This window comes from Pseudophryne corroboree, chromosome 11, assembly GCF_028390025.1.
Source record: "Pseudophryne corroboree isolate aPseCor3 chromosome 11, aPseCor3.hap2, whole genome shotgun sequence".
In the NCBI taxonomy this organism is placed as follows: domain Eukaryota; kingdom Metazoa; phylum Chordata; class Amphibia; order Anura; family Myobatrachidae; genus Pseudophryne; species Pseudophryne corroboree.
In genome coordinates, this window is record NC_086454.1 from 189,086,388 (window position 1) to 189,103,820 (window position 17,433).

The 17,433-nt window shown below is 45.6% G+C and overlaps 1 protein-coding gene across 2 annotated transcripts in view; it reads left to right on the plus strand.

Moving 5' to 3' along the window:
• The first annotated feature begins 2,091 nt into the window (after positions 1-2,091).
• Positions 2,092-17,433, plus strand: part of PC (pyruvate carboxylase) — a 1,082,342-nt gene continuing 1,067,000 nt past the window's right edge. The window contains exon 1 of one of the 2 annotated variants that reach the window (XM_063945165.1): positions 2,092-2,191. The gene's annotated coding sequence lies outside the window, so the exon portion shown is untranslated. The remainder of the gene's footprint in view (positions 2,192-17,433) is intronic. The other variant, XM_063945163.1, reaches the window with a different exon arrangement.

Genomic DNA, 17,433 nt, shown 5'->3' on the forward strand with positions numbered 1-17,433 from the left:
ACGGCCATCCTTCTCACATTGTGTAGCATCAAATAAGATCATGAATAGTACGATCCAGGGGTGGATTGGGAACAAAAAGCGGCCCTGGAAAAATTTGTACTAGTGGTCCCACATGGGCAGCACCAGAGGTGTAAGGTCTAGCCATGGGCCATGGCAGCAGCACCCTCCCCACAAGACTTTCCAGATAGTGGGTATGTCCAGCATCAAGGGGGAAGTTAAAAATAAAATTAAATATTATGAGCACATTATATGATACACCTTCAGAATTTAGGAAACGATATAATTCTTTAGAAAGATATTTTCTTGCTTATTACACCAACCGTATCCCAATCACTCAATCTTATATGTCAGCCAAGCAGGCAGACAGAGCATACACTAGATCATCTGCAATCACAGGCTAAGTGGCAAAGTAATTTTCATATATGCAAATTATTTTGCATCTTATTCATTATGTCCATAAAAAGGACCACATGTCCTCAAACAAAACAGGCCCTGCAGGTGCGTCGGCCCACCGGGAATCTTCCCTGTAAACCCTATGGCCAATCCGCCTCTGGTACCATCTTGTGTTGCGTTGACTTATGGTGGTATTGATATGCTGTCATATAGTTTGATACAAAAGTGAACAATATATTGCCATTCGTCCCAACGTGAGCCTCTCCAGGAGGGACACAATGGGGGTAATTCCAAGTTGATCGCAGCAAGAATTTTGTTAGCAGTTGGGCAAAACCATGTGCACTGCTGGGGAGGCAGATTTAACATGTGCAGAGAGAGTTAGATTTTGGTGTGGTGTGTTCAATCTGCAATCTAATTTGCAGTGTAAAAATAAAGCAGCCAGTATTTACCCTGCACAGAAACAAAATAACCCACCCAAATCAAGCTCTCTCTGCACGTTACATCTGCCCGCCCCCCCCCTGCAGTGCACATGGTTTTCCCCAACTGTTAACAAAATTCCTGCTGCGATCAACTTGGAATTAACCCCAATGTTCTGCTTCTGGACTTTTCATTTATGATTGCCGGCACCTGTGATGAACAGGTTAATAGATTAGAAAGGCGTTTCAGCACAGGTGAGGGCAATCATAAATTAAGAGGGAAGTCCAGGAGCAGAGCATTCTGTCCCTCCTGGAAGGGCCATTTTGGGAGGTATATATTGCTATTAAGGGTATGGGTCATTAGGTCAACAAGCTTTAGGTCGACAGTCATTAGGTCAATCACTATTGGTCAGCATGCACTAGGTTGACATGGTCATTAGGTCGACATGAACAAGGTCGACATGAGTTTTTTTTAACTTTTTTTGGTGTTTTCTTCGTAAAGTGACGGGGAACCCAAATTAGTGCATCACGTCCCCTCGCAGAAAGGTGCCTAGCTCCGCTACCACTGCGCTCGGCACAGGTTCCCAATTATAGTCCACATGGATCGTAAAGTATGAAAAAGTTCAAAAAACAAAAAAAAAAAACAAAAAAAAAAACTTCGTGTCGACGGAGTGCATGTCGACCAATAGTGGTCGACCTAATGACCGTAAGCCGCTATTAAGTAGGATTTAGCTAAAATATTTTAGATGTAAATAGAAGCTGTCAAATGTACGCAGCTACACGTGTAAGTAGCGGCCACTAGTGATAGGAGGAGTACCTGCAACTGTCAGGCAGTCTTAGCCGCAGTCACAGAGCACGGCGGATACGTCATCAGCGTAACAGCATCCTTGTAGCCAATCCAGCTAGCTGGGCGGGAACTGTGGGCAACCTGGCCTGTGACTATGAGGAAGGGGCGTTTGCAGTCAGAGGCGGAAGAATACTCCGCGGCCATTTTTGCAATGGGCAACCGTGTACCTAGATAACGCATTAGCATTGCCTATTATTTTTATTCTTTATTTATTGAGCGGTCGTTAACTCTAGTTGTATTTTTGATTTGTATTGTTAATAAAAGTGAAAGCGTTTATAACACCCAATTTTCTGTGACGTCTATAACGAACAAATATTGGTGTGACTAAAGTATTTGCTTGCCAGCCTAACTTTGTAGTTGCCCCGCTTTATGATGGCGCATAGCCGCTGTCACGCTGGTGGTAAGGATACGCCCCCAAGTGCAGGTTGTGTAATTTAAGTAATGGTCATAGGCGTGGCTAGTGTTAGTGAGCTGCTGGAGGAGGGTCTCCAGTAACTGGGGTGTGAGGAGGCGCCAGCAGAGCAGGAGTGCGGAGGTGAGCAGGCTATGGGATGGTTTGCGTGTAACCTGCTGTGATGTACCTGCTAGGGGAGAGACACGTGTCCTGTGACGAGGGCACTGGTTCCTCAGCCTGGCTGTAAGGGATGTGGGTACAGGAAAACTGCTTGCGTGTCACTGCCGACTCCGTTACCTGTCCATGCTGTGCACCATGTGTGCTGCTTGTGCACTGTCTGCCTGCGTAATGCAGATGCTGGATGTCTTATAGTATGCCTTCTGCATGTACAGTAGTTGCAGACTCCTCATTCGCAATAAATTCCCCTATACCTGTATATATGCGTAGTGTATAACATGCATGGGAAGCTATATGTAGCAGTAGTATATGTACATACTGTATGTAATATATAACATGCAGGGGGACCTCTCCATGCTGACTCTTCCAGACTAGTAATCCCTCTCATTAGTGTGGTGCTGGCTTTCTGTGCTTATCACCAAGCACTGTTAACGAGTTTTCTGTAGTAACCCATCTGAATGCCAGTGATCCCGTTTTGCATGCACCATGGGAGAATCTCTCTCTCTCTCTCTCTCTCTCTCTCTCTCTCTCTCTCTCTCTCTCTCTCTCTCTCTCTCTCTCTCTCTCTCATCGGCAGCGGGGCAAGCGCAAGAGTTCCCTTGCAAGCTCGGTGGCTCGTTGCACTCTTACAACAATTGTCTCTCGGCGCTATTTGTACTTTATTGAATAAACTCAGAAATAGAATGCATTTATAATCATCAGCTGCTGAGTGTTATTATGCTTGTGTAGGCATAAAACAAACCGGGTCTCCAAACACATAGGAGAACCAATTAACCAAATACTAAAGGACACTCTGCGCTAATCGATACTAGCAGGCTTGAAAAATTAGAGTGAATTCACGTGTATATAAAAAAGAAAACCATTTATTCAATGAATTGATCCTATAGACCTAAACATAGATACATACATGTACTTAATATTTAAAAACTGTATATATGCACAAATTACCACATATGTAACCTAATCAGATCTTTTTTCTATATAGCCGGCTATATGGTGGAAATCCGTATATAGGAGGATCGGATATTAAATATAGACTAGGTCCACAGTCTCTTATGTAGAGATTATCCTCATCACTGGTGTATTTATAGATGACCAAATATATTTCGCTTGTCAATTATACCCCTTTTCTCTAATGTCCTAAGTGGATGCTGGGGACTCCGTCAGGACCATGGGGAATAGCGGCTCCGCAGGAGACAGGGCACAAAAATAAAGCTTTAGGATTAGGTGGTGTGTACTGGCTCCTCCCCCTATGACCCTCCTCCAAGCCTCAGTTAGGTTTTTGTGCCCGTCCGAGCAGGGTGCAATCTAGGTGGCTCTCCTAAAAAGCTGCTTAGAAAAAGTTTTTAGGTTTTTTATTTTCAGTGAGTCCTGCTGGCAACAGGCTCACTGCATCGAGGGACTTAGGGGAGAGAATTTCAACTCACTTGCGTGCAGGATGGATTGGATTCTTAGGCTACTGGACACCATTAGCTCCAGAGGGAGTCGGAACACAGGTCTCGCCCTGGGGTTCGTCCCGGAGCCGCGCCGCCGACCCCCCTTACAGATGCTGAAGATTGAAGGTCCGGAAACAGGCGGCAGAAGGCTCTTCAGTCTTCATGAAGGTAGCGCACAGCACTGCAGCTGTGCGCCATTGTTGTCACACACTTCACACCAAGCGGTCACGGAGGGTGCAGGGCGCTGCTGGGGGCGCCCTGGGCAGCAATATTTAATACCTTTATGGCAAAAGAATACATCACATATAGCCATTGAGGCTATATGTATGTATTTAACCCATGCCAGATATCTAAAACTCCGGGAGAAAAGCCCGCCGAAATAGGGGGCGGGGCTTATTCTCCTCAGCACACAGCGCCATTTTCCTGCTCAGCTCCGCTGTGAGGAAGGCTCCCAGGACTCTCCCCTGCACTGCACTACAGAAACAGGGTAAAACAGAGAGGGGGGGCATTTTTTGGCGATATTTTGATATATTTAAGCTGCTATAAGGAACAACACTTATATAAGGTTGTTCCCATATATATTATAGCGCTTGGGTGTGTGCTGGCAAACTCTCCCTCTGTCTCCCCAAAGGGCTAGTGGGGTCCTGTCTTCGATAAGAGCATTCCCTGTGTGTCTGCTGTGTCGGTACGTGTGTGTCGACATGTATGAGGACGATGTTGGTGTGGAGGCAGAGCAATTGCCGATAATGGTGATGTCACCCCCCAGGGAGTCGACACCGGAATGGATGGCTTTGTTTATGGAATTACGTGATAATGTCAGCACATTACAAAAATCAGTTGACGACATGAGACGGCCGGCAAACCAGTTAGTACCTGCCCAGGCGTCTCAGACACCGTCAGGGGCTGTAAAGCGCCCTTTACCTCAGTCGGTCGACACAGACCCAGACACAGACACTGAATCTAGTGTCGACGGTGATGAAACAAACGTATTTTCAAGTAGGGCCACACGTTATATGATCACGGCAATGAAGGAGGCTTTGCATATCTCTGATACTGCAAGTACCACAAAAAGGGGTATTATGTGGGGGGTGAAAAAACTACCTGTAGTTTTTCCTGAATCAGAGGAATTAAATGATGTATGTGATGAAGCGTGGGTTAACCCAGATAGAAAAGTGCTAATTTCAAAAAAGTTATTAGCATTATACCCTTTCCCGCCAGAGGTTAGGGCGCGCTGGGAAACACCCCCTAAGGTGGATAAGGCGCTCACACGCTTATCAAAACAAGTGGCGTTACCGTCTCCTGATACGGCCGCCCAACAGAAAAAGACACCGTCTTTTCAGCCGCAGTCCTTTCGGTCCTATAAGAACAAGCGGACAAAAGGACAGTCATATCTGCCTCGGGGCAGAGGAAGAGGTAAGAGAGGGCAGCAAGCAGCCCCTGCCCAGGAACAGAAGCCCTCTCAGGGTTCTGCAAAGCCCTCAGCATGACGCTGGGGCCTTACAAGCGGACTCAGGAGCGGTGGGGGGTCGACTCAAGAATTTCAGCGCACAGTGGGCTTGCTCACAGGTGGACCCCTGTATCCTGCAGGTAGTATCTCAGGGTTACAGGTTGGAATTCGAGAAGTCTCCCCCTCGCAGGTTCCTAAAGTCTGCTTTGCCAACGTCTCCCTCAGACAGGGCGACGGTATTGGAAGCCATTCACAAGCTGTTTTCTCAGCAGGTGATAGTCAAGGTACCCCTCCTACAACAGGGAAAGGGGTATTACTCCACGCTATTTGTGGTACCGAAGCCGGACGGCTCGGTAAGACCTATTCTAAATCTGAAATCTTTGAACCTGTACATACAAAAATTCAAGTTCAAGATGGAGTCACTCAGAGCAGTGATAGCGAATCTGGAAGAAGGGGACTTTATGGTGTCCCTGGACATAAAGGATGCTTACCTGCATGTCCCAATTTGCCCTTCACATCAAGGGTACCTCAGGTTCGTGGTGCAAAACTGTCATTATCAGTTTCAGACGCTGCCGTTTGGATTGTCCACGGCACCTCGGGTCTTTACCAAGGTAATGGCCGAAATGATGATTCTTCTGCGAAGAAGAGGCGTATTAATTATCCCTTACTTGGACGATCTCCTGATAAGGGCAAGGTCCAGAGAACAGCTGGAGGACGGAGTAGCACTAACCCGACTAGTGCTGCAACAACACGGGTGGATTCTGAATTTTCCAAAATCTCAGTTGACCCCGACGACACGTCTGCTGTTCCTGGGAATGATTCTGGACACGGTTCAGAAAAAGGTGTTTCTTCCGGAGGAGAAAGCCAGGGAGTTATCCGAACTTGTCAGGAACCTCCTAAAACCAGGGAAAGTGTCTGTGCATCAATGCACAAGAGTCCTGGGAAAGATGGTGGCTTCTTATGAAGCGATTCCATTCGGCAGATTCCACGCACGAACTTTTCAGTGGGATCTGCTGGACAAATGGTCCGGATCACATCTGCAGATGCATCAGCGGATAACCTTATCGCCACGGACAAGGGTGTCTCTTCTGTGGTGGTTGCAGAGTGCTCATCTGTTAGAGGGCCGCAGATTCGGCATACAGGACTGGGTCCTGGTGACCACGGATGCCAGTCTGAGAGGCTGGGGAGCGGTCACACAGGGAAGAAACTTCCAGGGAGTATGGTCAAGCCTGGAGATGTCTCTTCACATAAATATACTGGAGCTAAGAGCGATTTACAATGCTCTAAGTCTGGCAAAACCCCTGCTTCAGGGTCAGCCGGTGTTGATCCAGTCGGACAACATCACGGCAGTCGCCCACGTAAACAGACAGGGCGGCACAAGAAGCAGGACAGCAATGGCAGAAGCTGCAAGGATTCTTCGCTGGGCGGAAGATCATGTGATAGCACTGTCAGCAGTATTCATTCTGGGAGTGGACAACTGGGAAGCAGACTTCCTCAGCAGACACGATCTACACCCGGGAGAGTGGGGACTTCATCCAGAAGTCTTCCACATGATTGTGAACCGTTGGGAAAAACCAATGGTGGATATGATGGCGTCCCGCCTCAACAAAAAACTGGACAGGTATTGCGCCAGGTCAAGAGACCCTCAGGCAATAGCTGTGGACGCTCTGGTAACACCGTGGGTGTTCCAGTCAGTGTATGTGTTCCCTCCTCTGCCTCTCATACCAAAAGTACTGAGAATTATACGGCAAAAGGGAGTAAGAACGATACTAGTGGCTCCGGATTGGCCAAGAAGAACTTGGTACCCGGAACTTCAAGAGATGCTCACGGGGGATCCGTGGCATCTACCTCTAAGACGGGACCTGCTTCAACAGGGACCGTGTCTATTCCAAGACTTACCGCGGCTGCGTTTGACGGCATGGCGGTTGAACGCCGAATTCTAAGGGAAAAAGGCATTCCGGAAGAGGTCATTCCTACACTGGTAAAAGCCAGGAAGGAGGTGACTGCACAACATTATCACCGCATTTGGAGAAAATGTTGCGTGGTGTGAGGCCAGGAAGGCCCCCACGGAGGAATTTCAACTGGGTCGATTCCTACATTTCCTGCAAACAGGATTGTCTATGGGCCTCAAATTGGGGTCCATTAAGGTTCAAATTTCGGCCCTGTCGATTTTTCTTCCAGAAAGAATTGGCTTCAGTTCCTGAAGTCCAGACTTTTGTAAAAGGAGTACTACATATACAGCCCCCGGTTGTGGCACCGTGGGATCTTAATGTAGTCTTGGATTTTCTCAAATCCCATTGGTTTGAGCCGCTCAAATCGGTGGAGTTGAAGTATCTTACATGGAAAGTAACCATGCTACTGGCCCTGGCTTCAGCCAGGAGAGTATCAGAATTGGCGGCTTTATCATATAAGAGCCCATATCTGATTTTCCATATGGACAGGGCAGAACTGCGGACGCGTCCTCATTTTCTGCCTAAGGTGGTGTCAGCGTTTCACCTGAACCAGCCTATTGTGGTGCCTGCGGCTACTAACGATTTGGAGGATTCCAAGTTGTTGGACGTGGTCCGGGCATTGAAAATATATATTTCAAGAACGGCGGGAGTCAGAAAGTCTGACTCACTGTTTATATTGTATGCACCCAACAAGATGGGTGCTCCTGCTTCTAAGCAGACGATTGCTCGTTGGATTTGTAGCACAATTCAACTTGCACATTCTGTGGCAGGCTTGCCACAACCTAAATCTGTCAAGGCCCATTCCACAAGGAAAGTGGGCTCATCCTGGGCGGCTGCCCGGGGGGTCTCGGCATTACAACTCTGCCGAGCTGCTACTTGGTCAGGGGCAAACACGTTTGCAAAATTCTACAAATTTGATACCCTGGCTGAGGAGGACCTTGAGTTCTCTCATTCGGTGCTGCAGAGTCATCCGCACTCTCCCGCCCGTTTGGGAGCTTTGGTATAATCCCCATGGTCCTGACTGAGTCCCCAGCATCCACTTAGGACGTTAGAGAAAATAAGAATTTACTTACCGATAATTCTATTTCTCGTAGTCCGTAGTGGATGCTGGGCGCCCATCCCAAGTGCGGATTGTCTGCAATACTTGTACGTAGTTATTGTTACAAACAAATTCGGGTTGTTATCGTTGTGAGCCGTCTGTTCAGAGGCTCCTACGTTTGTCATACTGTTAACTGGGTTCAGATCACAAGTTATACGGTGTGATTGGTGTGGCTGGTATGAGTCTTACCCGGGATTCAATATCCTTCCTTATTGTGTACGCTCGTCCGGGCACAGTATCCTAACTGAGGCTTGGAGGAGGGTCATAGGGGGAGGAGCCAGTACACACCACCTAATCCTAAAGCTTTATTTTTGTGCCCTGTCTCCTGCGGAGCCGCTATTCCCCATGGTCCTGACGGAGTCCCCAGCATCCACTACGGACTACGAGAAATAGAATTATCGGTAAGTAAATTCTTATTTTCCACCTACGAGCACGGGTCGCAGCCGGGTGCCTGACACGGGAGCTGCCCCCTGCTGCGACCCGTGCTCGGTCCCTTTCCCATCAGCAGTCACAACCCGGCATATGACGCGGCAGGGGCGGCGCAGGGAGATCACATGATCTCCCAGCGCCGCCCTTCCATACAGTGTAAACGGGAGCCGTGTCGCATCGACACTGCTCCCGTTTACACTACAACCCTACCCGGATCATTCCCGTGTCCTACCCAGGTAGATAGCCGGGTAGGATTCACGGGTCACTTGATCCGGGTTGACCCTTTTCCACTTGCAAAAAACACGGGTAAATGCGCGCCCCCGTGCATTTACCCGTGTTTTTTGAGCTAGTGGAAAAGGGTCTCTTTGAGGAAGCTCCAGGAATGAGCGAAACTCGTTAGAGAAATAACCGATGACAGTACCATCTACCTTGGATATCCGTGTGCAAGTGCCGGACACTAACGGTAATTTTACCAGCGAGATTCCTCGGGACTGCAGCGGCACAACACACGCTGGAGGTCGGAGACGTCCGGAGCCTCCTAGCCGCATCCCTACGGCGCACACAGTGAGTGTCCAGCTGGACCCGTCTTTTGAATCGAGGCGGAGGATGAGCACATTGCAGCTAGTCCATTTAGGCTATTTGGAGCCCGTTATCGATTACAAGGAGTTTGAGACTTTTTAAATAATATCAAGTGATGAACTTTTTATCCCAATGCATGGTCTCTTCTAATTGACAAGCAAAATATATTTGGTCATCTATAAATACACCAGTGATGAGGATAATCTCTACATAAGAGACTGTGGACCTAGTCTATATTTAATATCCGATCCTCCTATATACGGATTTCCACCATATAGCCAGCTATATAGAAAAAAGATCTGATTAGGTTACATATGTGGTAATTTGTGCATATGTACAGTTTTTTTTAAATATTAAGTACATGTATGTATCTATTTTTAGGTCTATAGGATCAATTCATTGAATAAATTGTTTTCTTTTTTATATACACGTGAATTCACTCTAATTTTTCAAGCCTGCTAGTATCGATTAGCACAGTGTGTCCTTTAGTATTTGGCTCGTTGCACTCGCCATGGTTTCTATTCCCACTCTATGGGAGTGGGAATATCCCTGTTGCGCCGGGATTCAGGAGTCTGTATCCTGAACGCCGGGTTCCCTACAGCCAGCAAACTCCCTCTCCTGTTCATTCATGACTTCTGGGTTACTTTAATCATGCGCAAGCGAATTGATCTATTTTACTGGGTTGGTAATTATCCAACTTGATTCAGAAATCCTGAAAACATGACCTGTTGTGGGTACTAGAGGACTGTAGTTGAGAACCACTATTTTATTGCGATCTTTGTGCAAGGGAAATTTTTTATAAAACCTTAACTCACTAAACTGAATATTTAAAATGAAATGTTTCTCATAAAACTTTTTTTTTTTTTTTTTTAATTTTGATAAATAACTCACTATGTGGTTCTGCAAAATAGTAGTACATACTGGCAGTTTGTGACCTGGTATCAATAATATTAGCGTACTTCTGAGAGTACACCATCATTAGTTTGACATATATAGGCAGCAGCTGATTTTGTCTTGTCTGTAGTATCTGCATGGTAATCCTTGCATGTCCTCCACTGCAGCCCCTTGTAACTGGATTTATGCCTTAGGGCACATGGTCTCAAACTCTGTCCTCAGCACCCCAAACAGTTCATGTTTTCCAGGTCTCCTCACAGAATTGTAAGTGAAATAATTGGTGCCACCTATGGATCTCTTAAAATGTATCAGTGAGTAATGACTACACCTGTGCAACTGCTGGATGATCTGGAAACGTGAACTGTGTGGGGTCCTGAGGACCGAGTTTGAGAACCACTGGTTTAGGTCTAGTAGTGCACAGGGGGTGGTATTCATGTCACCGGTGGTCAGGAGACCGCAGGTCACATGACCTCCCCCAACATCCCGCCCCCTCACTATCCCAACGGTCATCGGTGGGTGTCCGCCACAGAGTCTGCAAGGGGCTTGCTGCACTCTCCTTCCCCGCCAGGATCGTGGCGTCGGTATGCTGACCGCTGGTCTCCTGACCGTCTGTCAGCCATACCACACCTGTACACAGGCACTTCGTATGTCTCTGTTCTCTGGGCTTCTCTTATCATGGGATTCTGGTATGTGCATAGTCTTATCCACATGCACTGTGCTCCTCTTATGTGCATGGTCTATTTTTCTGTTACACCATTGTTGAGATGCTCTGACGATGCTGCTCAAAATGTCCATGTTTCAGATATGTCCACTAACGTCTGACCTTACATTGCGCCAAATGCCCTGTATGGTGTGCCACAGACTTTGCAATTTACATGCACCAAGCACCCCGCCAGGGACTATTTCACAAAATATGCTTATTTGCAGCACTAATGCAACAAAAGTAGAATGCTTGGGTACCCTGAATACCTGTGCTGGCATTTCATGTGGTTCTGTGTGCGAATCAGTCACTGAACTGGGAAAAAGAAGCAAGACAGGTGTGTGTGATAAGTAACCCATTCCATATATATATAGTTATGCTTAATCTGCAACTCTATACCAATTCATTTGAAACGACTTATACCCCTTTCACACCACAGCTATAACCTGGTAAATTGCCGGTTTTTAAGCCTTCCAAAACGGGTCTAGCTGCGGTCTGAAAGTACCACATTGAATTTACCGGTTACAGAATACTGGTATCTTAAAAAGGTTAAAAAGCAGGGTCCTACACGGTAAAGACCCGTTTCATTGTGCAATGTGAAAGGCTCAGAAATGGTATTTCCAAACCACAGAAGGTGACAGGCTGTCTCCATGCGTGATGTCACCAGGCAGAAGCAGGAAATAAACTGGAGGAAACACATGAGTGAAGAAACGTTTTATTGTACAGAATACAGTTTAAAATGGCAAATTGGAGTGATGAGGAGGTTAGGGAGATGCTTAGGATTAGAGGGGATGAAGAAATACAGTATGTAGACAAATCACTGGGACAGTGAAGGATGCAGTAATCTACAAAAACATGGTAAAGATGCTTGAAGCTGCTGGGTTCCATCGTACGACTAGCCAAATTATTAAAAATTAATTAATAATTATTAACAATGTTTGGGCCAGAAAAGTCCATTTAAAATGACAACCACTGTTTTCTATGGGTGAAACGGGTTCAGTGTGAAAGGTACCAAAACGGTAATGAAACGGTAATATACTGGTTACAATATGCGATATGAAGAGGGTTTAACTGCTCAGACCCGTTTTAAAAGCAGGGTTTGCAATGTGAAAGTGGTATCACTCTAAATACTGGGACACTAGAAGCAGATTTGCATGAGGCTATGATGCGAGTAAGATGAAAAATTCAGGGAAAAAAGTCTGAAAGTATAGGAATTGCTGTCCTTAGCAGAGCCTCTAATTCTCAGCATGCATCTTGCACCATATGGCGCAAAAAGGATAGGTGGTCATTCGTTTAGCTATTAAAGAACAATTAGATGCTTTCATTTTTATTTTTTTCTAACAATGCAAAACGTTTTTGTCAACTTGCCATCCAACCTATCTTTTATGTCTGTTCCACAGCGTGAAAGTATTTTGCACTGTGAAACTTAAACATGCTAACATATCTGTATCACATTATAGCCTGTTCTCTAGGGGAGCAGATTTATATCTTGTATAATGACATACATGGAGAGTATCAAACAAACAAAAAATGGTAAACAAGTAATAAAAAAAATAAAAGTAAAATAAAAAAAATAGTACTACTGGGTCATGAAGGGAGATTAACACGTAAATTAAGTTTTCTAATGGGGGAAGATATCCAATTGTATAGTATAGCTGGGGGAAACACTACAATTATCAGTGCTGAGTGGCTCGATAATCGCGTAGTGTGTATGCAAGAGCATTCACGATAAATGAAGATGGCAGGCAATGAGCTAAAACTTGTTCACTGTGTACATCGATCCGATAATGGCTCTCTGGTCAGATCGTTATCAGTTCTGCAGAGTTTATCTGCTAGTATGTGCCTGGCTTCAGTAATTCTCCAATGATTTGTTTCCTGTTAATGAATTATATCCCATAGACTACCTTTTACAGAGACCTTGAAGTCTGTTTTTATAACTTTATTTGTTCATTGGTAAAAATAGATGAGAAATTGGATAAATCTTTCCATGTAGAGACTTCTGGCGTTTTTGGGAGTCTTTAATTTAAGCTTTAATTTTTCTGCAGCCCTTGTTAGTTGCTATAAACAATTGTTGTATTTGCTACACTTCCTTATTAGTTCTGTTGTTGCAGATCTACCCTCTATTAGCGGCATTATTTTAAAGTGCTGGAGAAAATATGGCGGTATATAAATAAATGTGTCTGGGAAATAACACCAACCCTAGCTGGTGCAGGAGCCTATGAAATTACATACATGATTGCCCTTTAGTTATTAGCTGAAGGATTTATACAATGAAAATGAAAATATACTGTTAAAGTAAAGTATGTAACTGTATTAAAAAACAAAACAAAAAAACCCTCCAAATCCCTATTTGTCCCATCCAAGCTCTCCTGTATTGCACAACTTCCAGTTGTAGACCCATGTATTCCTCATCTAAGTCTATGGGGCGTATTCATTTGCTGTTGGAAAGGACCCGACGGCTCTCTGTTCAATGCCTGGCCAAACCAGACCGGTTTGGCCCGTTCCCGACAGTGTCAATCTTATTTTTTTTAAAGTTGGAATGACCTTGTTGGAAACGGGGCTGCAACCTGTCTGGTTTGATCCCGCTTCCAACAATACATGCGGCTTGGCTGCTGAAGCCACTGATCCGCGGGTATTCCAACAAGTCTGATTTCCCGACTTGTCATAAAAACTGAGCCCGGATTGAATAGGTCTGAACCCCTTCTGGCCTATTCCAGTCGGAAACTGCCGTCTTTCCGTCTCTAACTGAATACACTCCTATGTCTTACGGCTCCTTATAATTGCTATTTCTAATCACGTACTGTGTATGCCTTTGTGTTGCTGCTTCCTCCCTTCTCCAGTACTAGCTAGCAGTGGATTGTAAATGTTACTTTTGCTAAGGATTAATAAGACTACTGATCTATGCTCGTACTGTATGAATAAAACGCCTAACTGACAGTTGGTATACCATGTAAAGCACACTTCGCAATGTCTGTAATTAGAATTTTGCATTTAGTTTTGGAATGGTTGGCATTCTCTAAATCTCCGTTGCATGAACTGTATAATGTACAAAACTAGCTTCAGCCTCCAATAAGCTTTTGTTTAGTTTGTCATGTGTTAATTGCAATTCCATGCGCTGTGGTATTTAAGGAAATGCTACCACAAAATGTTCCTTTCTTATTTTTAACAATATTAATGCATGAGGAATGTGTATCATATTTTTATTTTTTCCCCCTATGATTTTCTTGAGTTTTTTTAGACTATGAAAGAAGTCATTCTCGAAACGTCGCAAAGTGGTGCAAACTACAACATTCAGAATAATGCAATTTACTATGCTATTGATGTATTTAATAAAAGGAAAAATGTGAAATTAGTGTGTAGAACATGTCTTTTCCACACGTTGGGTCATTCTTAAAACACTGAAGGCCTCCTATGAACTCAACGTCTCGCATTTATAGTTTATATATTAATAAATAAAATATATATATTACATACATACATACATACATACATACATACATACATACATACATACATACATCCTTTTTTTTTTCTTAGATTTGCTTGATAACCCTTATCAACCCTCACTTAGGGCCTGTTAAGTCGTTTTGTCAGAATATTTTACATGTTTCAGCTCTCCTCTATCTATAGCCACTTATGAAATGTTGTATTGCGGAAATCAGAGCTCCCTCCAATGCTATAATCATTACTGCTTGTAGCTAGGATCTTTGAAAAAGCAAATGTAACTCATCGGGAACTTGGCTATAAGCCAGATACTCTGTGAAGGATGTGTGGAATAGGAGATAAATATATATGAAGGTGTGTGTGTGTATATGTATAGTGTGTTCTATGACCATAGTGAAGGTAACATTTAAGCGGTGATTCAGTTGTTTAATAGTCGGCCATAATTGCATATTGCAGGGCACTTTAAACGGGGCGATATGCAATTGTTTGGGTGCCCATTGTGTGTGTGTGTGTGTGTGTGTGTTTTTTTTTTTTTTTTTTTTCACGTTTCTGCTCGCCACCTCAGGAGTCCAAGTAGAAATGATGTTAGTGCGCCCGTTGGCCAAAACAGTTGAACCCCTGGTTTGCATGAAATTATTGTATAAATACATTTAACTATAGGGAAAGCGTTGGGAACACCCGCCTGCAACTTATACTCAGAACAGTTGAATAGCTGTTGGTGGGCATGCACAGGTATTTTTGCAGTTATAGCAATTGAATGGCCCCCTTAGAATCTTGATAACTTCACGTAAGAGGTAAGCACTAATGGGAAGCAAAATAAGTTGGCATAGGCTCTAATGAGGGTGTATGTACTAAGCCTTGGAGAGTGAAAGAGTGAAGAGAGGTGAAGTACCAGCCAATCGGCTCCTAACGGCCATATTAAATGGCAGTTCGGAGCTGCTGATTTATCTTTCTCCTGCAGGGTCCACAGATTATCCACAGGATAAACATTGGGATATGAGGTAGCGGCAGCGGTTTGGCACCAACGATCAAATGCTTTCGGCCTCCCAGAATGCAACATACAAGTCCTCTATATCCCCGCCTCCTGGCTAAGGCAATTCATTTTTTATTTTTATTTTTGGTGCGGAAGGAGCCGGACCACTATCTTTGGGCTTCTGATTGTGGCAGCCATAAGCTTGTTGTTTAATTTATTTTTATAGTCTCAAGGGCTCCATACACTACCGCGACATGTCCGTCTGACCGGCTCCTGGGGGGCAGGATCGCCCAAGATACATTGTATGCAAAAGGACAGCATACAATGTATCTTGGGTGATCCCAGCCATCATGGGGGGTCGGACCAGATTGAATGTGCAGCACATTCAATCTGGAGGATCCGATCCGATGCTCACGGGAACATGGATCGGAAACTCCTCCAAATGCCCGATTTCATCCGATATATCGGGCATTATCGTCCAAGTGTATGGTGCACTTTTTTTTAATTTTTGAGCGAGTTTTCTAAAAAGCGTCTTACACGCACCTTGGAGTTGCTCCAACAACTCTCCGCCAGGTCGCGAGAACGCTTACCCATGTGTACAGTGCTGTATTGGTGGTAGTCTGTGTAGGATGTACTACAAAGTCCAGCTGACATTACCAGGCTATGGCCGGAGCATGGGGAAGAAGGTAAGGCGTCTGTTCCGCCTAGCGGGGGAGATGCAAGACACAGCTGCACTGTTTTTGGGAAGGAGACTACCGAACAGTAGCTGACGTGGCTGCCACCTCAGGTGCACCAGCGCTAGTCTTCAGGGATCATAGGCTCCAGGGATTAGTGTGAGGCCACGATCCCTGATGTCGGCAGTGGGGAGTAAGATGCTCCCCTGGTCACCCCTCCCCCCGGTTCATGACCAGTTTCCTCAGAGTTTCCCGCCATGAACTGATTTTTCGCTTCAGTCTTGAGACTCTGTATATCTAAAGGACCCAGTCACAGCGTAGGCGGCTCTGTGACTGGTGCGTCTGTGTTCACTTGGGCGTTTGGGTTCACTGGGCGTTTGTGTACACAATTGGCGCCTGGATCCATTCAGCGTTTACTAACGTATTGATCGATCCTGAAAGCAGTCTCCCTTTATCCCACTCTGCTGAGCCAGGTCATACAGCACTAAGTCTCTACCTACCATTAAGTACGAGTAGTTGGATAAGTGCCTGATGCATGAGTCTGTAAACTATTGCTGCTGTTTTCTCTTACGTCCTAGAGGATGCTGGGGACTCCAAAAGGACCATGGGGTATAGACTGGATCTGCAGGAGACATGGGCACACTATAAAACTTTGAATGGGTGTGAACTGGCTCCTCCCTCTATGCCCCTCCTCCAGACCTCAGTTAGATTCTGTGCCCAGAGAGACTGGACACACACTAGGGGAGCTCTGCTGAATTTCTCTGAAAAGACTGTTAGGTTTTTTATTTTCAGGGAGACCTGCTGGCTACAGGCTCCCTGCTTCGTGGGAGTGAGGGGAGAGAAGCAGACCTACTTCTGAGTTCAAAGGCTCTGCTTCTTAGGCTACTGGACACCATTAGCTCCAGAGGGTTCGATCACCTGGTGCACCTAGCTGCTTGTTCCCGGAGCCGCGCCGTCAACCCCCTCACAGAGCCAGAAGAATGAAGCCGGTTGAGTATAAAGAAGATCAGAAGACTTCAGTAATGATATACCACGCAGCGGTTGCGCTGCGCGCCATGCTCCTACACACACACTTCTGGCGGCACTTGCAGGGTGCAGTGGGGGCGCCCTGGGCAGCATGATTACTGGAGTTTTTAACAATGAATCTGGACAAAATATATATGTCAAAAGTGCCTGGGCACTAGATATAGCCCCCGCCAGTATAAATATTTAAAATTTGAGCAGGACTACAGCGCGCCGATGAGGGGGCGTGGCTTAGCCCTCACAGCTTACCAGAGCCATTTTTTTACTCTTCACAGGAGGCAGAGACGCTGGCCCGGACCTCCACTCTCCTGCACAAGTAACAGGGAGCAAAACGGGGGGGGGGGGGGGGGCACAGTAATTTGGTTCTATTAAACCATTAATAATAACAGCGCAGACAGGTCTGAGGCAGTGTGTATTTGCTCTCAGTACCGGGATAGGCGCTGGGGTGTGAGCTGGTAAACTCCCTCTGTGTTTCTCTAACAGGCTTTCCTGTGGGTCTGTACCCTATAGCCAGTGTGTTGGCATGTCTGAGGCTGAGTGCTCCTCCCCGGAGGAA